Source organism: Seriola lalandi, unplaced genomic scaffold (assembly GCF_002814215.2).
Source record: "Seriola lalandi dorsalis isolate HSWRI2012SDOR001 ecotype SW California unplaced genomic scaffold, Sedor1 jcf7180002054223, whole genome shotgun sequence".
NCBI lineage: Eukaryota > Metazoa > Chordata > Actinopteri > Carangiformes > Carangidae > Seriola > Seriola lalandi.
Window position 1 is genome coordinate 105916 of NW_019524776.1, and position 24253 is coordinate 130168.

General features: G+C 40.8%; 1 long non-coding RNA gene across 1 annotated transcript; it reads right to left on the reverse strand.

Moving 5' to 3' along the window:
- Positions 1-5773: 5773 nt before the first annotated feature.
- Positions 5774-22844, reverse strand: LOC111653523 (uncharacterized). The gene is made up of 3 exons (XR_002760676.2): positions 22759-22844; positions 6071-6423; positions 5774-5978 (listed from the first exon to the last, which is right to left on the reverse strand). It is a non-coding gene; the product is annotated as an uncharacterized LOC111653523 (long non-coding RNA).
- Between the last annotated feature and the right edge of the window lie 1409 nt (positions 22845-24253).

Here is a 24253-nt window from a genome sequence, read left to right on the forward strand (position 1 = left end):
TTTGGCCATAATTTGTTATAGTATAGTAACATTTAAAAACACTCACCTCCAGCACAGCTCAGGTCAAAGTTCAACAAATCTGAACTATCGGCATATCCCAGCTCAGCTCCGCCACCACGGACATCGGCACAGGCTCCATCACAGCTATTCACATACACAACAGTGGAGGAGAAAAGATGTTTTTCTGTGATGATGTGAATACATGATTAAAAAGCTCCCTCCAGAGACACAGAAAACAACTGTTTTCACAGGCTGAATATTATTCCTCGTGATCAATAGATGGATCTTTATGAGTAAAACTGTTGTAGTGCCCCTTTCATTTAGTCTTGGCACTGAGCATGATGACAGCTTTCACAACTTACCACTTGTTCCCAGTGCAGCTTCTCTTGTTTCTCATTGCTTTATCATTCCTGAAACTTGATTCTAGAAATGCTGTTTACATAAGATTATTTTTCTTGAATACAGGTGAACTAATGTTGCCCCTATTTTCATCCCTTTGTTTAAGAAAATAAGATTTGAGGGCTCGAGAACAGGCTGATCAGGATGGAGATTTTATGCAGTGTTACCTTGTTAGTTGGAGTAAACAGATCCCTGCCTTTAACACGGCAGGATTCAGCTGCATCTTGTAGCTAATGATCATTTTTAGTGTGGAGGAGCTGGATGGGTCTTTGTGCAGCTGAGGCTGGGTCAGGGTGAAGGATGACTGATATGAAGGGGTTGACCTGTCACATAGCATTTGACTTACTATCCTTGGAACAGGATAAAAGGGGAGCCAAATGTCAAGTGATACAAGTGACGCATCCTCACACACACATATCCACACAGAGAGGGATGGGGAGATGAATGTTTTATAATAAAACCTCAAACCCAGCAGCCATTCTGTGGACGGCATGTAAAAACAGTAAGCTTATCATTTTCATGAAAATAATAGTGACTGGTGGCACTCGCAGTGCATGTCAGCCACAGGATTTCCATGCCCTTTTCCATGAGTGTGTCTGTTCTTGCTGTAGGGCCCCTGTAAGCCCTTAGACCTCTTGGCAAAGCGTGGGTTGTGCCTGGTAGGGGGAGATGTGACGGATGCCGGAGCCTCGGAGCCCGCTAGCTGCTCTGTGAATTTTCCCAGACTCATTTGCATTCATAAAGAGCCTACTCCTTGTCACAGAGTGTTTTCTTTTTTAGTCTGCCTCCAAAAATCCCGTGCGACTCCTGGTGGGAGTGCGCCGGGAAAATCCAACTGTCAAAGACGACAAGATGAATGAATCCCTGTGTCAGGCGCGTGTGGCTTCAACGATGACAGATGGAGGAGAGCTGTCCCTCCGTCGATCGGCAGGCTTCATTTTGGAATAAATAAATCTGAATTTCATCCCCTCCTATAATTACAAGTGGTGCTTTATTTGACAGCTCTCTGTGTTTGTTGATGGGAGTGTGTGTGTTTTGGTGGGTGGTGGCACTGACCAGGTGACAGCTTGATTTAATTCGACGTGGGCACGAATGCATTGTGGTGCAGTGGTTTTCAAAGCTGACTTTTCATTCTAGCTTTCTAATGAAGCACCAATGTCCACCTGGAACAGCAGGTGGGTGTAAACATGCAATTAAACACAATTAATTTCCAAATCCTCCTCTCCCATCACACATCTGCTCTGCTGAAGTGTCCTCAAGCAAAACGCTGCATCCCTTCCAACATTAGAGAAGCTGTTCTGTATGCAACCCTGCACTCTGACCTCTTGTGGAAGATGGGCAGGGATGTCACAAGGAATTCTGAGTCCCCGCTTCCTCAAGAAATTAATCCCAGTTAGCTGTGCAGTTACTGTAACACTTTACATTACGTTCATATGGCAGATGCTTCTGTACAGTGCATCTTGTAGTAAGTATATTTAAACTACATACAAAGCTCGGTCTGAGGATTAAGACTTAAACCTGCCATAACTGATATTTTTGGCAACAGAAACACAACACTGATGATCATCTTTTAAGTTGATGTAGTGAACTTGGTGTAAACAGTTGCTCATTTACACATCCAGCAGCTACTAGCAACAATATCATTCATTTGGATTCTGTCTTTCTGGTACAATATTCAGTATCTTTTAGTTCTGATTTGGTCTCTACCAACTCCCAACTTTGTTCACCGACCAGTCTCCAGCTGTGTCTGTCTATTGGTTGGTGCTGAGAAGGTGGGTACGGATTCTACGAGTCTCTGAACTCTGCCGGACAGATGAACACAATTCTTCCAAAAGATACTCCCTTATTTTGCTGTTTTGATGATGGTAGTGTAGAGTGCTGTCTGACATGTTGGTTCAAAATCTCGCATAGGTGATTAACTGGGTTGAGATCTGGTGACTCTGGAGGCCATAGCATATGATTCACATTATTTTCATACTCATCAAACCATTCAGTAACTCCTCATGTCCTATGGATGGGGTCATTGTCATCCTGGAAGAGACCACTCTCATCAGAACAGAAATGTTTCATCGTAGGATTAAGGTGATAAGTCAGAACAACTTCGTATTGATTTGCAAGCAGTGATCTTTCCTGTTAAAAGAGGATCCAAACCATGCCAGAAAAATGCCCCCAGCATAAAAGAGCCACCAGATCCCCTTACTGCAGGGGTCGAGCTTTCAGGCCTGTACCGTTCTCTTGGTGTACGCCACACATGCACTCGCCCACTTGTGGATAATATGTTGAAGGATGACTCATCTGACCATATCACTTTTTTCCACATCTCTGTAGACCAGTGAACTAATAATACCCCTCCCTAACTGGCGACGGACTGTTCTTGTTGACACTGATCACGTCATGCACTGATGTGATCAGTCACCTGATGAACAGTTGGTTCTCCGTATTTCCTTACATATCGCACTAATACATGAGCATCACATTCATCAAGTGTGCACTGACGGCCATAATTTCTGACCCCATTGACTGTTGTTTTTCCCGTAGATCTAAATGCAGGTGTCACTTTAGTCACTTCTCCTATTGAAACACCAGCCAGTGGAGCAGTCTTTGTGACTGACGCTCCTCCCATCCACACCCCAACTATGAAACCTCCTTCAACGTCACTTAAATCTTTTCCTCTTGCCATCTTGATGCAAAATCAGAATCTACTGGGCCTGCTCAGCATTTGTATATCAGCCACAGAGCATGACTGGATGTTAACGGCTTAATTGTACCATGCAGTGCACCTGTGTGGAAGCACCTGGGTTCCTTAAGATTTCCTTTAATTTGTCACCTATCTCTACATAACATTACAAAAGATAAAAACTCTCCAAAAACATATTACTCAATGTTCTGTTTCATGTTTGTAATGGTTGTAATGTGCTTGGTTTTTGTTATGTATTTGGGTTAATGCATGTAGTGTGCATTATTAACCGTATCATTTATTCTGTATGCAGTGTAAGTGTAATTTGTTTATTTTAATACATGAAGAGTAGTTGCTGCCAGGGTAGTTACTGATGGGTATCCAATCAAACAATAAAACATACATGTTACCAGTTTACACCAGTGACGGTACTCACAATAAGAATAAATGGATGAATAAACAAAATACCCGAAATTTTTACCATATCATAATTTTCAAAGCTATAAAGGCAACAAATTGCTGTAACTGGAAGACCTGAAACATTATCTTCACTGTTTTTTTTATGTAAAAATGAAGAAAAAAAAAAGAAGAGCTTGTCGTTTTCTCACAAAACAGAACAAAACAACAGAGCAAGTTGAATGTGAGCGACACTGATTCCCTAAACCTCAAAGAACACGGTGCAAGTGGAGGATGATAAAAAAGGAGAACATCTGGTGAGCTGAGCTTGGTGCCAGGACAAGACAAAGCCATGTGTCTGGCAAACACATACCTACACACGAACCCAAACACACACATACACACACACACACACACACACACACCCAAACATTTATTCATGCACGCACACTCAAACCTGCCTGCCCCCGAACTTGCAAACAAGCAAAAAATCCCCCCTACACACACACTTACAATCACACAGACACACGCACATTACATTCATTGTGCCCGCACTCACGCACAGCAGGGTGCAGTTGGAGAGAAAGAAAAAAGAAAAAGCAAAAGTAGGATGTGATTGGAGAGTCCACTGTTCAGACAAGACTAATCTGCATACTCAGAGGCTTAGAAGTGAATATGCATGAGAGAATAAAACGATATGCCTTCAAGCAGACCACCCGCTCTCTTTGGATTACTGTACCCACCTCCGAGCCTTTTATCTTCTTGTTGGCATGCAATCAAGCTGATTTCGTGTGCACTGGCTGATGGTTTCACACAATGAATTGGACTTAAGAGATGTTAACCTGTTGAGAAAGAAAAAAAAAAACAGGAACACTGTCACAAAAGCAAAAGGAAAAGCTGAAAAGGGTGATTTATGTTTAAAATTGCACCAGGATATGTTCCCGAATTATCTTAGAAGGTGTTTTCGTGCGTATTTTTTCAAACCTGATTTGGTTTGGTCTTAGCAGATCTAACCAGCTGCGTATAGAGAAGCAAAACGGAGGAAGAATGTATATTTGGAGGAACTGTGCAGTATTAGACACAGAGCTCTGATGACCCATCAAATATTGAAGAAATGTCTGCTAGGACCATGAATTCACATTTCAGACAGACTTCCTCTAAGACTGTCCTCGCCAATGAATGAATATTTCATTTCAGAAAATAGAGTGGCCCTGAAAGGCACCATTACCAAACCCTAATGTCACGGGGAAAACATTCTCCACATTTAGTTGAAAGTTAGGGTGGAATGATAAGAGCCGCCCATGCGTAACACAGTCTGATGGGGTAATGCATTGGCATCACATTAGCATGACTGTATTTGAGTGCATGGCAGCGTCTCTATGTGTGTGTGTGTGTAGGTTTTCCCAAATTACTAAAATGAGAAACTGGGGAACTTGGATCACAAAGGTTTTCAATTTATCATCTTGCTCATCTGGTGAGAAGAAGCAAAATTCAAAAATGCATTAAAAAAAATCAGCTCACGACCCGTCAGTGTATTTACATATAAGAGCAGCAATCTGATGCATTCAGGTTATAATCTAATTTTAGGTGGTAATCTGATTTCTGATTTTTTTTTTTTCATATTTCAGACTAAGGATATCTCAGATAACACTCCACTCCACCAAATGTAAGAATACATGTTTCTTGTAGGTTGCATGTGCATGGGAAATGCATGTGATCCAAGAAGCACACTTACGTAGGGGCTTAGACGAGTTATTTGTGACACTAATCCAAGGGACATTAAAGGTGTCAAAAAGGTTTATTGAAAAAATATAACGCTATATATATATATATATATATATATATATATATATATATATATACACAAACAAACTAGTTGTGAATGAGGTCATGTTAGTTAATGCTATGTTCAAAAAGTCAACAATTCATAACAAAATAAACCAATATTATCACCACATTAACCACTCTTTGATTATACTCGCAATTGCATATTACGCAATGGAAAGACACATGTTCTAATTTGTCATGGGAATCCCGAACTGATGCTCCTGTTGAAAATGTCTCAACAGGAGTGTAATGTCACTGTTTATGCTTTCTAAGATCCAAAATATTTTCTTCCATGTCTCTTTATATGCTTTATAAGTAAAAATTAGCTTTTAAATTTTACAATTTTATATAGTATTGTAACAAAGGATAACATATACTAATTAAATCATCATTGTGTCTCCGTCATCTTTAGCTCGATTTGCAAACTAGGTAGGTATACAGAACACAAACTGATGTGATACTGAATGACTCATTTATATATTCATCTGCAGTGAGCTTACACCACGGCAAACTTTATTCGATTTCCTTTAAACAGTTTTTTTTTTTTCGGTGTGAATTTAAACAGTTATTGACTCATGTGTCATACCACATACTGTGTATACCAAGGGGAGCAAGAGAGGTCATCCCTGAGTAACAACACCTGCAAAATCTCTGCTTCTCTTCCAGTCTTGAATTTTCTCTGCACAGAAAGAAAGACAAAGAGAGGGTGAGAGCCACAGACAGAGATGTCCGTGGTGTGGAAATAGTTAAAGCCATAAAGACGTACAGTACCTCAGCCCTGACCCCGTGCCCTCCTAGGTATCCCCCTGCGCAGAATTCTTATTCCCTACCAAACTGACAAAGTGTTTTTAATCTTTTCTTTCCCTCTCTCCTGGAGATTGGGGAAACAAAAATCAATAGCTCCTGGCAGGCGATCTAGCAGGCTGGTGAATTACAGGGTCTGCGCAGCAACCAGAGCGCTGCATCACAGGGGCCTTGGAATGAGAGACCTTGGAAGAGGCATCAGAGACACGGAGGTTGCGGGGTCACTCTGGGTCCGCAGTCTGAGGAGCAGGGTATTTACTGCCTCAGCCAGCTCGCCGCGATGAAAAATAACTGCCACACGGCACAGAGAGAAGGATGGCCTGGGTGAGAAAGATGGCGAGGGAGACAGACAGAGAGAGAGAGAGTGAGACAGAGAGGTTGGTGGTGTGTTTTCGAGCAGCTTAAGTCTTGGGAGAGTTTGCTTTGATTTGTGTATATTCCCGTTATGTGCCATGTGCAGTACAGGTATGATGTCAAGCTGAGGACTAATGCTTTTTTCTCTCTCTCTCCCAAATGGGAAATGATTCATTAGCGTTTGGTGATTTAGAACGTGGCAGTGCTGGCCGATCAATATGCACGGGCCCATCTGTCAATATGTGATTTCTGCTGGTAATTAGCTGATGTGGGCCAGTGGTTGTGAATATTGCCTGGCAACTGACAGCCTGGTTGTTTCTGTCATCACTGGGGGATGCACAGGTGGTAGTAGCTCACTGCTGATCCATAAAATACTGCGCTTCAAGGCCCAAACCAGGTTCATAAAGACATTCTCCATGATAGAATATGGTGTAAAGGGGCATTTCTAAATTTTCATTCATTTCGATTTGAAGAAGAGTTTAGATTAATGTTCAAAAAAACAAACTCATTCCATCATGAATCATAAATAATAACAATGAAAGTCACAGTTTTACATAAACTTATAAACCAAACAGCCATTTCTTTTGCTCCAGAGGTGGAGGCTGCATCTCAGGCACTATTGAGAAAATGTGTCAGATCACTCAATTTTAACTCGAGACAGCTGGCAGCGAGACAATTAGGAGTGTGAAAATGATAATGATGATTATGATGAACAAAATTTTTAATTGCTTTGTTTTCAAAGCAAGCAGATATTTAGAGGCTTTAGTGTGCAACCTCTTGTTTGTCTCTGGCTAACTTGAATTTCAGCAGTGGTTCAGATGTCAACCATTAACTAGAGGAATTTAAACCATGATCAAATCATCAATGAAAACCACACATCTCAAAATTTGGAGATTCTTCAGATAAACTGAAAGATGAATTGGTCCTTTATGGGTTGAGGGGATTATCCTACTTCTTAAGCAAAACAAACCATTTAAGAATCAGAATTATCTGAAAAAACTATTGTCACCATGGATGGATTACTGAGCGGATCAACTGACTAGAGGCCCAGGGGTTTGACATGTCAGGGGGCCCTTGGGCAAGAGCCTCAGATGGAAGTGACTGTTTATTTCATGTTGGAAAATCAATCCAACAACTACAAAGATACAAATATGACCACAAAAACACTTAAAAGTACTACAAAGTAAAATGATTACAAAAGACACAAAATGACTACAAAGAGACTGAAAATGTCCACAATAGTATTGCTATGTGGTACATGTTATCTTAATTTTATGAAGCGTTAAGCAGCTAAAATGCTTTACCCGTCCATTCTGTAGATCTGGATATAAGGAAGAACAGAGTGAAACAACAACGAAGATATGCAAAATGACTAAAAGAAACACCAAAGACCAAAAAGAAACACAAAACGAACAAAGCAGCAAAATGTCCACAAATCTTTTCTTCATTCTGGTGACACGCGGTTTTACCAGGACAGCGATGATGTGGAATTTGCAGCTTAAGAACTACAGCAAATCAAAGATGACCAAAAGATTCACACGTTCTCATTTCAGAAACTGGAGAAATCATCACTGCTATCCAGACAGATCAGAAACATTTTCATCTTTTGAGCTCCTTACATTTAAATCAACTAAATCTAGCTGCCAATTTATATGTATTGACTGTGTTTTGGTTTCTATTTGCTCCATTATACAAGCAGCAGCACTGTGAGGAGTTTTTTTTAACTGTACTGTCTCGTGTCAATAAAACACAGCAATTCATTGAACTCTAAACATGAAATCTGCTTGCATTAACCTCTTAAACTAGGTTTCATCAGTGCTACACATGAGCTGTAATGTGTGTTTAATATATATAGTTTTATCTTCACAGTATGTGTCCAAGTTCATAAGTTCATTGAGAGAGAGAAGCCAACAATCAGAGGTGTTGTAAAGCCCTGCAGAAGGATGCCTCTCTGCTTCTCATTTGCATTTGCATATTAGAGTGTTTTCTGGGGAAAATGAGCTGTAGAAATTAATTCAGGATTAATTGGTGCCTTTATCTCGTTAGGACAATCTAATTTAGGGGATGATGGAATTGTTTAGACTCCCTTTTGCATAATTGGATTGCGGTGAATGGCTGTCATTACCGTCTTTTTAGCATCGTCTGTGGGCCCCCTCTCTCTCTTGCAGGCCCCAGCCTCATAAAGAGCGATCATGTGTTACGCCAGTGTTGTGCTAACCCCTGGAACACACCAACCGTGCTGCAAAGAGGCAAGCATGTGGCTAACCGCGCAGCAGTGATTAACTCTCTTTTCAGAGCCATTAGCATTACAGCAAGCAGCACGCTGTTGAGGAGATTTCATATGAACACATAAGCATGTGGCTAACAACACAGTGATCATCGACTGTTAGAGACAGCAATTAGTTTTAAGTCTGTCAGGCTTTGTGGTTTGTAGTTCTGACAGCATTACCTGACCCCCCCCCCCCCCCCCCCCGTGTGGAACTGGACATGACATCTCAAATCTCTCAGTGCTTTTTGAGAGGCTTTTCTTTTCTTTTCTTGTCCAGCACATTTCCGACATATTTCGCCCTTTCATTACTTCCTCAATATCTCTGAGACAGTTTGCAGTGGGCTGTTTTTTTTTTTCTCAACGTGGGATGAAAATCAATATGAGAGAAGCAAAGCTCATGTTAAGGATCACTCTCTGGAATACCTGATCTTCTCACTTCAACAACATTGATGTAACTATGGAAACAAGTTCCCTAGATGAACAGGGATATGCCTATCTCCTAACAAAAGGCTTTTTTATATCTCTCCCAGCCACTTACCCTATACCACATCACAGGAGGAGCTTATATCTGCTGCTCCCCCACTATGATACCATCATCATTTTTCTGAAAGCACAAATTGTATAGATATTATTCTGTGGGCCGCTCTCTGGTAAACAAGGCAGAGTGAAATCTAATCTATGGTGCTGATACTCAGGCTGTGCCAGGCTAATTGAGTTGATGTAGTCTGTCCCTGGAGGAGCTGGACATACAGTAAAGACAGACTCTATCAAGTCATATAGCTCATATACTGTACTTACTAGAAGTGACTTGTGTTTATAGTGTCACAGTTGTCAACGGTCACCATGCACAAGAAACCACTGGTTTTCTATTAAAGTATAATCTGATTATTTGCATGCTGTTATGGAAAATAAACAGCAAAACAGAAACAACGTGCTACTCTGTCTTTCCTTATGCCTGCCGTCATTCTCTAGCCCCCCCCCTCATCCGCCCCCTTTTTCGTGATGCATACTGTGTCATGCTTTTGATGCATTTCAGCCCCCCTTCTCCTTGTCTACTGCCATTTCCATTCTTTGCATAAATGCAGTCTAACAGTATTAAGTATTCATGCGTGTTGGGGAAGGTGGTGCCTGTCCTTCAGGGTAAGTGTCAGGCCTGCGTGCGGCACAAGAAAAGCCCCGGGGAGAGGAGAACATTAGGATCCATCAGCCTGACAGACAAATCATTCTCTCATGTAAACATAAATATGAGGGTATGTTTCCACCGCCATCCCACTATCTGTTGCTAGGCTACCTTGCATTAAGCAGTGTAGCTGTCCCTGTTCATTTTGCTCCAGGGATTCCAGCAATACCATCATATAACCTGCTGAGTCTTAATGAGAAGGCCTGCTCATATGAGTGGATATGAACATGGTGAGATGTGAAATTTATTCAAAACACAGGAATTCAGCTGTCTGTCAGCGTAGCAGCGGCACGGAAGTGTTTATGAATTTGAAGTGTTTTGGAAAAAGAGGCTTTGAGGGAAATATTTCTCTGTCTCTGCACAAACACACCTGACACAAGAAAAGGTCACAATAGATCAACAAACACACACATGCATGCATGCATGCACTGATGCAGCGTACACAGGCTCGCATACGCGCTTGCTTATGCATGCACGCACGCACGCACGCACACACACACACACACACACACACACACACACACGAACACACACACACACGCACGCACATGCACACACACAATAAACAATATGTGACGCTGAGCTCCATAAAGGTCATTTGTTGTTGAGAAATCACTGATCCCCAAATGCATTAACAAAGTCAATTAACTATTCTCTGACAAAGAAGAAAGGAACCCATCTCCAATAAAAATAGAGCACTGAGCAGCGTCCAAGCACCCCCACAATTACAACAACTGTGCGTCCCCAGATAATTATGTGAGCCATAAATGGGGAGAGAAAGACAGTAGAAGGCAATGGTCACTGAGAAGAAAGAGCAGGGAGATGAGGAAAAGGAGCGCCAACAGCTGGTTTGAATAGATTGTGTGTGGGATGAATTAAAAAGTTGAACCTTTCCCTGGCCGTATTCAGATGTCTGCCTCTGGGTGATTAATCATGGCCGTCAGGACCTGTAATCCTTTTCAATGGGAAACAAATGCAGCCACTGTCCCCTCTTCTCCAAAGCACCCAGGGCCCAGGGCCACCAGCCCGCCTGCCTGGTCACAATACCTGAACCACAGAGAAGGCACCCTGGGGAGCAAGGATGTGTGGACACACTGTAATCGGCTTCAAACATGATGGGATGAACAAAAACGCTGGATTTCAACAAAATTGTATGGCACCCTTTATTGGTTGTGTGTATCCTTTTTGTAACTTGCACTCAATAGTTAGGTCCAACTGGTGAAACGTAAATGGAGCAGCCATAAAACACACGCACACACGCACACACACACACACACACACACACACACACACACATACACACATACACACATACACACATACACACATACACACATACACACATACACACATACACACATACACACACACACCTTTTGAGCTGCAGAAGAAGGGATTTAAAGAAGCCTGTGACTGGATTTCAGATGACAGGGGAGTTTTCTCTCTGACTGATATCAGTCCTTTCTGCTTGCAGCTGCTTTAGTCAGTGAACTTCATGTCACGTTCCTACATGGTGGTAAACAGCTGATCTAGTTTAGAAAAGACAGTGAGAAAGTCAAGAGCCAGCAACATTGAGAGCCCGGGAGAAGAAAGTGTGTCATCAGCATAAAAATAGAAGCCCACTAACGAATTCCTAATCATATCCCCCATTTCCTCGAGGGGCTATGCTAAAGAGGTTAAAACACCAGCCTGTAGATGAGAATATGTGGCGCATTAGCTCTAGAGATTATTTCTTGGCATTCCAAAGGTTTTCAGCGTTATTGATCGTTAAAGTCACCATTATCTCCCCAGACCTACTACACATGACTATTCTCTGTGCAGCCATGTATCCTTTCTGTAAATGTTAAGAGCGCAATAATGGAGAGTAATTTCTCCTCAATTTCTAACACTAGTGAGGGTATCAGGGCTGCTCTGCTCCCACTTTGTCAATCAATCAAGTGAAAATATCTTAAAAGCAAAATACACCACTGTCTTTGCCACTGTCTTTACACATCAAAGACAGGGGAAATCAATCTTGACTTAAGCTCGGCTGAATCAACTAATGTCTGTGTGGCTTTTACAAGTGAATGAATTGAATGCCCTTCAAAAGAGCGCCCCCATACTGATTCTAATGGAGTATATGACCTCAGCGTAATCACCTAAAAAAAAAAAAAAACTTAGTATTAAAAAATCCTTTGTATCCAACAAAAGACAAATGTCAGTGTTCCCGCTGAGTGAAAGAGCGCCTTTATATGTGTGAAAGGTTGTGAGGGTAGTAATTCAGCGAGGCTGTAGAAGGTGGTGTATGTTGGCAGCATGGCAGACTGTGGAGAATGGGCCACGGCCAGCCGTTTCCAGAGCCTTTGTGTGTCTCTGTTTGACCAGGCGTCTCCTGGTCCACAGGAGCACAGCTTCAACACATCTAGCAAAGGAACAAAGCAGCCATTATCAGCCCTATCTCATCCCCACCCTGCCTCGACTCACTGACACCCTGGGACAAACAGTGGCAGGGCCCAGCCGTTCAGCTTTGCTGGGGGACTCTGAAGCGGACACTGAAGCGGACTGGGAGGTCCATTAAACACATAGGCGACACCTTAGCTGTGGACAAACATCAACACAATAGCATGCGGCGCTGGTTACCACGGAGATGGGAGAAAACAGAGTACAGCGCCGGCGGTGACAAAGAAAGGGAGGGGTCAGGCATCATGGGCCACTGGCAACTGAAAAGCCTCTGCAAACTGCCCTGAGAAACACAACACCCTTTTAACGTTGTGTCACAAACACTGTATACTTAAAGCATCCATTCAGTGACATGTAGAGAATATCATTAGGAACAAGTCTTAATGATTCTGAATGTGAGCTGTTGGCTAATAAGAGGAAGAGTAACTCCAGAAAAAAAGAAATAAGCAAATTTGCAGTTTGAAGTTTATAAAGTTTTCCTTTAAAACCATCATCAGGAGCAGGTAAAACCAAAAGCTTCAGTCTTTCTAACTCTACTCTTTTACTATATGCTCCAAATATGAGTTGCTCTCTGTTTGCTCATTAACACTTCCTTCAGTGAATTAAAACCTGCCGTGCTGTGCAGCGGACCTGCTGTAAACCAGGTGACCACTCATTCCAAAGAGTTGTTTTCAAAACACTTCATATGTATCCATGTATGTTGAGAAAAGTATGAACGTACAAGCACTTATGCTCTCATGAAGGACTATGTGGCGGAAAGCTTAGAGACCCCCCCCCCCCCTTCTGGATTGAGATAATTGTCCTTAGGCTAATAAACTCTCTCTTATCTAAAGAAATACATTGTTGTCAAAAAGCTTAAAACTAGGCTACATTTCTTACTTCATGAAAAGCTGACAGCCTGGAAACACATGGCTTTCATAGAACAGCAACAAAAACACACATGCTAAGGTTGTGCTATCAATCTGTTAACAAGAGTTGTTTTTGTTTATTAATGATGGATGTCCTCATGTTGCCAACTGGTCTGACTTTGTTATGACCCCAAGTGCGGTTCGGTATGTGACGCGAACTACGATTCTGGTTTTCTAAACTGTGGAGTGTGGAGGAGAGAGTGAGATGAGTGGAGAAGTCAAAGCTTTCACGGACACAAAGAGGAGTTCACACGTTTCTGTCAGTGCCTTTAGTGGATGTTTATGTGAAGGCTGTGAATTCAGATCACTGAATTACATAGTCTGTTATTTTCACAGACCCAAATTAACTAAATGAATTAAAGCCTTTCTCTACCTAGTGTGATACCATTTGGCAGCTGCATAGCATATCATAGTGGAACGTGCTTGCTGCTGAGAAGTTATGTACACTGGGTATGTGCAGTGTTAGAATTCATGTGCATTAAATATTATATTCTCCTGCTGGCATTCTCCAGTAAAGTACTATATGTCTAAATCTAGAAATGCCAATCATGGCGGCCGTAAATCATAATCATCAAGTAGTTCCAAATAAATTGAGTTGCAGTTTTGCCTTTAGATGATGATTCCAATTGCAAATCCAATTCAAAGCTGTATGGGCCAAAGTACAATTGTCATGTTAGCTGACTGTACAAATATACTTGACTTTATTGAGGGTATTATGAAAATTGGCCACATATTCAACAGCTATTCTTGCGTTGATTCAGTTTTCATTCAGCCCAAACTGTATGTGGTGATTTATAGCACTTTTCTACATCACGAGCTTTTACTTTTCAAGCCTGCTTTCTGTCTCTTTTGCACTTATGACTGGCGAATAAAACCTGTCGATACAATCATCCCCTCTGACCTCTGAATCTGACAGCGTGTCTGCTAAACACCTCAAGTATAAGACTCAGAGAAGCAAGTCAGTTTTCTCCCCTCTCCCTCCCTTCTTTCTACCCCTCTCCTGTATTTCTCGTGTGCACAGCTCTTCCGTCTCTCCACCTGCCTGAGCTGCTGTGGCCTTGTCTGAATCCTCTGAATTCCCAGTCCACTGCAGTGTATCCGCCTGGAAACACCACAGATGCCAGCACTTGGTAAGTTGCAAAAAATAAACAAACAAAAAAAAAAAACAAAAAAAAAAAAACAAGGAAAGTGATGGGATGAAGATGTCAGTTATGGCAAATAAAACTCTGTCACACTCTTATAACATCTCTGTCACTGATTATCAGACCGGAGAGTCAAATACACACACTCACACACATACACAAACAACGTCGGTGTGACAAACAGAAGCGCGAGCTTTAATAACCGCGAAGGCAGCAGACAGCGCATATTTGGAAATTAAATAGGTTGCCTTACTGAAGAGACAGGAGCGTCTATTCCTTGTATCTAAAACAATATTAGAGCCTCTTAGAGCAAGTTATTATTTTACTCCTCGTTTTAACATCAGCTAATCAGTTTGAGGGTAATTACACGTTCTAATCCTGTGTTTTCAGTATTAATTTGTGGATTAAAAAAAAAAAAAGAATTGCCCTCCTATAACTTTGTCACACTCTCAATGGACAGTTTAAAATAAAAAAAATAAATAAATAAAAAAATAAAAAAAAGATCAAAATCGATGCTGCAGAACCAGAGGTATCGTCTTTTTTATTCCACACCTTCTCCTTCCTCGTCAAAACCTGGCGCCAATATCACCCCACAATGCAATGCAACCCCTAAGAGTTCAGTCAGAGATTCAGGTGCGTTGTTAGTAGCTGGCTAATGTAGCCTCATTAGTGGGCTGCAGAGGTCAGACAAATTCACTTCTTTCTAACTCCACACCACCAGATTTCTTTCATATTCAAACTCGTAGTCTTCAGACCCAACAGATTTATCAGATTTTGTGCAGCTCCCTCTGGAGCAATGAAAGGCTCTATACAATTTTTTTCACATATGCAGTAGTGCTCCCCAAGACCCATAAACAGACTTTGATGTCTGTCAACAGATGGGGTTTTTTGTGATAACGAAAAATAAAGTTTTATACATAGTAGTTATACATAGTTAAGAATTGTTTGACTTTATTTCTAATCGTATTTTATTGTCATTTGTAAAGCGGTTTCAGGTTTGATTTCCTCTTGTGGCCACACTGCTTATTCACTACGACTTTTGCTGTCCTCTTAATAACTTCATCATTCAATCATTTAAACACGATTCAGTGGCTCATGGTTTGAAATCTGTGGTTGAAATGTGTTTATAAAACTAGCAAGGACCCAGCATTGATTTCAAATCTAATTCATTTCTGTACAGACAGCCGTCTGAGTGAAGGGAGGGCCTTAAGCACTCGGGTTGTTTTTCTTGGGTCTTGTGGGGTGGGAGAGAAGGATCATGGGGTGAGGAGTCAAGGGGAGGACAAGGTGACTGATTGAGCCGAGGCATTAGGTCAGCGTCAGGCAGCTGAATCAAACCACACCAAGACCCTCCTCACAACTAACTATGATCAAATACATCATCCGGCTCTGTCAACACATGTGTCCAGCTGGACGCTATATCACTTCCACATGTGCATATGGGCCTGGCTACACAGCAACACACATTAACGGGCTTATCAGCACGGAGCTCGCAGAGGAGAGCCGACAAAAGCAGCGTTTAGGCAGAATAATGGATGCATGAAATCAATCTGTGAGTTTCAAAAGGTCATCATGTGTAAAGGAAACCATATCATCTCTAAAAGGGTCCACAGAAAGAGATTCAACAACAGGACATTAATTGAAAACGGGTGAACATGAGTTAAGTTGTTTTAAAATTCAAAACGTGTGTGCTTTATACATTAGCCAGATAATTAATGCAGCAATCATCACTAGTCGCCTTTGGGATGAGAATTAATCTACACCAATCACGCCACTTCAAAGAAATGTACATGACTCTTTTCAGTATTCTTCCAACAATCATCCACGGTATTTTCAATACAGAATTCAATTATGCGGAACACCTGAACAAACAATATCTCACAGCCAATTATTCAGCGCCTTGGAAACCATTGGCAAACAAATTAGCAATGTTAATGTGAGAGAGAGTCTTGATATTTTTGGCTGTGTGTGCTTACAAAGGCAGCAAAGCCCCCCCACCCCCCACCTCCGAGCTTCCAATCTGTTAAACAGATTGGACTTGATTTGCAAAAAAAAAAAAAAAAGAAAAAAGAAAAAGAAAAATTCAGGTGTCAGTCTGCCCCCTCTTCCTCAGACGAGAGTCATCTTCAGACTGCTGATTTCTATGTTCATTATTGTCAGAAGCTTCTAGATCATAAAAAATGATGTTTTTGACTACAGACAGCCACATTTCAGCTTCAGTTTGAGCAGTGCTATTCTGGTTGACATTTCAGCTTCCAGATAGAACAATGAAAAGCTACCATGAGATATCTTGGCAAGGCTACTGCCCTGTGTATTGATTGGGCAAAGGCCCAACATCCCCTCACTAAAAAGAGATTAAAATATCAGACTTGTCTAAGACATTTATGGAGTCTGTGACCTCAGCCAATGCTAAAGTGGAGTACATACATCATAGTCCATCTCTGTGAGCTGCACTGAGTCTTGAGTAGCGCTGACAGAGAGAGGAAAGAGGCTGAACATTCAACTGCACCGTCACGGGCTGATGCAGAAGGGATTTAGCTATACAAGTCGTGGGTGTAAATCAACTTAGTTGCTGTTTCATTAAAAATTCACACCACGTCGTTGCATGTAAATGTTTAACACTGTGAGTGATGTCTGGGATGCTTCTCTTACACCTTCTTCTTTTGGTTAAAATTGATGAGATAGATTCTGTGGGAAAGGCAGGGAGACAAAAGCGTGAAAGATGTGTGTATCCATTCACAGCTCCAGAGGACCTTCATTACAGAGCGAGCAGGTCCTGTCAACGTCTTTTCATTACATGGTCCCATATATCCACCCCTGGTGTCCAAACGGTCCGCTCTGTCGCCTGTCAAGAAAAGGCACTCTCGGGGAAAGTCCTCCTATCTCCCCGATCCCCCTCACCACGCCTGATTCCAGACTGCGAGGCGGGAGAGGCCAGGCAGAAAGGGAGGAATCGTGTTTGCCATCAACAGCTCAAGAGAGTAGCATGGCAGCAAGATTGATGACACCCTCCCTGAAAGTAACAAAAGAACTCCTGTGCACGAGGGCCCGCTTATGGGGCTTGATAGAGTTGTCATCCTCTTAATAAACAGCTCTGATATGTCAGTGGCAGTGGCAGCAGGGACTACACACACTCACCCACCAAGCCATGGGCAGGACCACCTACTGGCATCACAGCACACACACCCGTGGGCGATCTCTCCATATGGAGGCCGCTGCGGGCGTTAGCGGGGCAATTACTGGAGACGAATAAATAAATGACAAAAACATTCCTGTCTTTTCATTTCTTTGTTGTGCAAAAGAGAGTGAAGGTAAATTATGCAATAACGTTTCTGAAACATACTGGAATTCATCCTGGTTTTGTTGTGGTTGAGTTTATCTGTGCGACATAAACAAGTGGCATTTTATCATTTGAAGCTTTATGCAGGAAAACAGGGGCGACTAGAGAACAAATACAAAGACCACAATCTTTCTCTAACCTTAACCAAAGCACTTCTGTTGTCTAAACCAGAGACAGGACTGTGTGAAAACCAAAGTGTCTAGTGACAGTCGTGCAGTTTTCATGTCCGTCATCCATGCAAACACCTGCTCGCAACTCAGGTGACATTAATAAATGTAGCACTTCATTCATGCACAAAACACATTGATTCTGAACATCAGCCAGCGAATACATTTCCTACAAAACATATTTCCTGTTGCAGTATAGAACCATAATTTCTAGGAGACAGGGCTGACATATGTTAAGCTGAAATACTTGTGCTAAAGAAACAGTGACAGTTAAGGGAATAATTCTACATTAAGGGAAATACACTTTCTTGACAAGAGTTAGATGAAAATCTCTTGGGTCAATATGGAGATGGTTAGCATAGCTTAGTTCAGAATAAAGACCAAAAACAACAGGTAGAGTTAAAAACTGCAACTCGGCATTTGCACTTCAGTTTTCCTAAGACATACTAAAATATACTGTTTCCAGCCATTGTGCTAAGCTAAAATCTCATTGCTACAGCTTCATACTAATTCTTGGGAAGAAAGTCAATAAGCATAGTTACTACAATGTCAAACTATTCCTTTAACTTAAACTATAATCGATTCATAAAGTACAGAAATGACAGACTGTGAAAAATGAGTGTCATGAAATAATCAGAACTGCAGTACACTGCTGTCCTGCCATATTACTGTAATATAATGTGTACTTTTTTTTTTTCCACAATCCATTTGGGGGGGGGGGCTGTATAGTTTAAGAGACCTGGCCATCTTGAACCCCCTATAACTTGTCTATCCCAAGGAAAGAAGTGAGATCATAACAGCTACAGTACACTATACAAATCGAAACACATCACACAGCCTTACTCCAGTGTACCACGCTTTACCACCGGACATTTTCAGCTACCTCGCCTTCACCACAGTGGTGTCTGAGATCGTGTCTGGTTTCCTTATATAAAGTCAAACAACCAGTCATGTCAATTATAATCACCCTCGATATTGAGACAAATTACCATCACATATTTATTATAGTTTTTTTTTTCTGTAATTATATTATTTTACTTCATGGTGCAATTGGAGTGGACACTGGAAATAGACTGACGAGGAAATTGATTTGAAGAGGCTTTAAATATGTAAGTTAAGGAAACAGGGTAGTTAGAAACTCATAACATAGAATATCTGCTATTTTAATAAGGCATAATTTCCATTTAAAACTGTGGTTCAAAGGAGCATGAACTCTGTGTTCACTCTTCTATGTTTAGGATACACTGAATTTAAAAACTGGAAAACTAAATAAAGTCTGCTATATTCTATCAGCTGTAGACATCCCACATGAATTTGAGAGACCAGGATGACAAACACACAAATTCATGCCAAGAAAATGGAGCAAAAAATCATTTTATATAGTCTGCCACTTACAATATTCACTTATTTTTCACCAGAAACGTTGTTGTCTCTGTCACGATTCAATCTGCAGCACACTCCCCACACGCTGTATAATACCTAGTTAAAGCCAGCAGGGTGTGAAATGGTATTTGGAAATAAATGAAACTGACTATGAAACAGTGGAGTTGGGAGATATTGCCATGTCAAGATGACAGACAAGTCCTGGAATGGAGCAAAAAAGTTATTATCCCAAGGAAGAGCAAGGCTGGATTAAATATAACCCATGATGCCTCACGCTGCTCTGCCTTCATCCTCGCTGATACCAGAGAGAGAACATAGACAAAAATCACGCAAAGGCAACAATCTCAGCGGCAGCTAGTGCTCCTGCTGATTTTCATTTGAACAATCAATAGAATTTCATGCTGCTGTGCCAATAAGTGTTATTGCAAAGTGTTTGCATATTGATGCTCCATATAGAGTGTTTTGAAGGAGCTTTAGAGGAACACAGTCCCTCGGGGCTCCTCCTGGCCTGATTTACAGCTGAACTGATGAGTCACAGAGGACATGCTGGGCATTGAAATAGCGACAAGTATGTTGTCAGCCTTATTAATTTTTAAGGAAGTGTTGTCCTGTGGTTTGTAGAGGACATGATGATATATGATGTCCAAGGGATCGTACGGGTTAGGGCCTAATTGTTAAAAGGTTGAAGGGGACGAAGGTGTAAGATATGTGGGGGATTATTCATCAACCTCCGTGCTGACTGACAAACCTGCAAACCAGGAGGTGAGTTTTAAAGTCTTGAGAGAAAGTTTGTGGTGCACTTTACTCAGAATCCCTTTCTCTAAATGTATACTTGTACAATACATCTCCAGTAGTGGAGTCACATATAGTCAAAAACATCCTTAATTTGTACCAAAAAATGTCCCCTAAATATGTTATATTGATATCCTTGCTAAAAATAGCGCCACTGCACCCTGTTCATTCTTCTCCATAGAGGCCTCCGGTTATATTTTGACAACAAATTCACATCACATCATGCAATATCTGACATGCAGTAATTTTCGTCAAAGTAAATGGTGAATATTCCCTTTAAATTAACAGAATTACACTGTAAAGACATGTTTTGTATGACGTTTCTCTGGTGAATGCATGGGGTGTCCTCAATAGAAAAATCTCCAGGTTAAAGTTAAAATGCCACTTAGGTTGCTCAGTGATTCAAAAGAGAAACCATGGAACACAGTTTTGCCACATTAAGCCCTATATTGGTGGCTGCTGCCCTCTGCTGGAATATCAAGTGACTCTACAGAAGAAATCATTTTTTGTTTTATCTCATAATGCTCCTGGTGTTTTATATTCACTGTCATTTGCATTTTGATCAAATATTAAGCTGGTTTAAAGAATTATGAAGCTGTAAGCAACAGTAGGGAGGAACCCAGAGAAGGTGGTTTCACATTAGACAACAACACAGCATCAGAGCTGTTTACTGAATGGAATCATTACTATTAGTGAATGATATGCAACATTAATGCTGGTAAAACAGGCAATTTCCTTAGCACACACATTTTTGATTTCCTTGTCTTATATCACACACAGTTCATTCATTAACCCAGGTGAAAATAACTGCAACTGCTAAAACGCTAGTCAGTGGTGGAAAGTAACTACTGTACTGCAAATGTGAACTACTACATTTTATATTATTCCTACACTACATTTCAGAGGCAAATGTTGTACAGAAAACATAGGATCAATGAATAAAAAATGGTACATTCTTGTAGATTAAACTACCCAGCATTAAAAAAATGACACGCTAATTCGTCAGTAATAATATAATATGGATACTGCACAATGGATACTTTTACCTTTAGCAGATTTTTATTGTGTGGTATTAGAACTAGTAAAGAATCTGGATTCTAATTACATTAAAGAAATAATCCAGTATTATTATCATTGTCAATTAAGGAGACTGTACATCTAATATTTGAGAGTTAGGCAGACATTTTGTCTTATTTAATAATTTCTTGCATTAATGGCTATTGTTCAGTAATTAAATCAAACCCCAGATGTCCCTGCTCTCAATTGCATTATCATGTGACATAATCTCACTTTAACAAAGTAAAACCCAAGACTAGCTGAAAACCTCGTATATGGCTGGACCGTGTATGATCAGTGTGTGAAACTTTGGACGCAGTTAAAAACTGTTGTGGAACTGCTCTAAACAACTGACATCATTGCGTCGCATTTGCATTCTGCCTAGTGTGAGCCAGTTTCAGTCCTTTATCTGTTTGCTTCTTTCTCCTACTCACTGTGCTCTCATAAACCATTTTTTAATACAGCTGAATTCCCAATAATGCTGTTCTCATTTACATGTTTTTCTGTTTATATTATCAGAAAACTGAAAAAATTTTGTGACTGAAACATGGCCCATTAAGACTACATGTTAACTTCCAAACCATTTCCAAGCTGCTGCTCTGCACTGCTAAAATCCTGATTTTATAACCGTGACGTTGTCTGACCAAATCACCAAACGCAAATTAAAAACAAAGACTGTGCAGTGATTTCAGCTATATTTACTTGTAAAATGATCACGCAGATAGAAATACAGAAGAAAAACAATACCTTTCTTATTCAAAAGTGCACAGCCTCCATCTTGGTTGTGTTGGCAACACTGTAAATACCCCTCTAATAGAAAATGTTTGCACCAATTCATTTTGAAAGAGCATCAGCCAATGGGGAAACTCAAACATGTGGCATTCGGCCAACCAATGGTGGAACTATGATCTCTCAGTCAGTCAGTCAGTCAGTCACAGACATTCCTGATTATAGGGCTGGCCCAGGTGTTTTGCTCCAGCCAATGAGGCACGTTCACTGTGATGTGTACAGGCTGTATCTCAAGCAAGTTTCAAGTTTCTGTAAGTGGATTTTCATAATTCCAAATGAATGAAAATAAATGGCTTCCCAGGTGTGAGGGTTTAAGTGTGACACTGGACTAATGAATGACTTGTGAATCAGTGGTTAAATATAATCAAATCCTGAATATGCATTTTTGAAAAACAACCTAAAAATCTATAAACTGATTTTTATTCAAAAGAGTTTTAATTTTAAAATGTGTATACAAATTTAATTTTAATGCTTCTAAAAGACGAGGCTTTAATGCTACCAACACAACAGTTCAAGTCTATTAAGTTCAAAGAATATTTGTTTGTTTCAAAATAAGACCCCTATCAATGTAAACGGCCAGTCGAAATTAAACGCGACCGTACATGTAAACCACTCCATCCCACCGTGCTGGGTGTCCTATGAAACTAGAGAAGATACTCTTTCCATTGATAGCAAGCACAGCGTAGCCTGAGCTGACCAGCTCATGTCAGCCCCAAAGCAAACACGGGGCCCAACTTCTCATTTCAGTCCACATGTCAAATTTCGGGTTCATGACTAAATATTCCATCAAATCCCAAAGCGGTTCTAATCAAAATCAATAAATATTGTTTCCTTACCCTTTCGTGGTCATTTTGAGGCTATCCGTTCAATTTTCCAGTCAAGCTGGGAGCCTGGATAGCAGAAACTGATCCCCAAGCCTGAATTTCATATATGGTCTTTTCTTGCCATCTAGCGCGCGATTGGTGATACTGTCGTTTAAAAACACAGAATCATCGTTTTCTTCATCTCACGAGGTTTCGAACGGTATGTCACGCTCCTATGAGACTTGCTTCCTCGCGATACTACACCAGTGCGTAAGCACAAGACTTTCACCGCAGATTGGGATTTTACGCGTGACGCACAGCCGATTTAACTTTTAATGTATTTTGAACTTTGTAAATAGTATGTTTTATGTTCCTTGTTCACTTTCACACTGTCTACAAAGTAGAATCAACATAATATAGCAATTTTGATGCCCTGGAAGAGATTCAGAGGCAAAATGGAGACAAAATTATACAACTAAATTGAATTTTAAACACGCAAAGGTAGTGCACGATGGTAGAATCTGATGATGGACATGGTAAATGAAGTGGCTAACGGCTGTATTGTGTGCACATAACCTCTTGTAGTGGAAATCATTAATATTTGTTGCCATATTTCCTTTCAAGAGGTAAAAAAAACCCTTTGGCACACTTTGGATACCTTGGCTACCAAAGTGTCCAAATGTAGAGTTCACCTGGCCTCATCCCTACTAAAACCTTTGTAGAACTTGTGTGCTTTGTGGTATTTCTACCTACATTGTTACAGTTGCTGAATGAAATCAGTGGCATCCCAGTGTGTGGGATCATTGTTATCATGGTGTTATCCACTGTCTAGTTTAAAATAAATTCTAGGCGAGGACAAAAAAAAAGATTTTTCCTTTGGTTTATCACAATCACAATGTTACTGACACATTCAATATATTCTCTGAGGTCTTAACTATTTGTAGTGGCCAAGCTCTTGCAAATGGACCTGACAGTTGTGGAGCTATTCTTGATCTATTTTGGGTATGCCTTTCCAGGCAAGGCATACCCCCCAGCATCCCTAGGGCTTAGCTGGTTAAAGTTTAGATGCCATTTGTCCATGGCCATAAACATGCCTATTTACAGATGTATGTCAAGTCTAGGGTTGCCAACCATTCCTAAAATGAGTAATTGGAAAGTAAAAGACGAAGTCTATGTGGAATTTATAAGGGAAGCACTTTGTATTTTTGAGACTCAATTCACTGCAATTCACTCTATGGGAGAAAAATATTACAGGTTAGACAACTAGCTAAAATATGGCTATTTATATAAGATAGAAGGAAACCGTCTTGTTCTCCCTCAGCCTCAGCTTTTCATTGGTCGTGTCTCGCGACCAATATATCTCGGAGAATAATTTTTTTGTTTAATATGAAGCTTAAACAGAAAGAGAGAAAAACTGAGGGGGCTAAATCGATTTTAAAACCCATCGGGTCGCTGGTGACGAGTTTACAGCTTGTCCAAAGCAGAGTATCAGCACACATATAGGTACGATTGTTGGAACCTTTGTCAA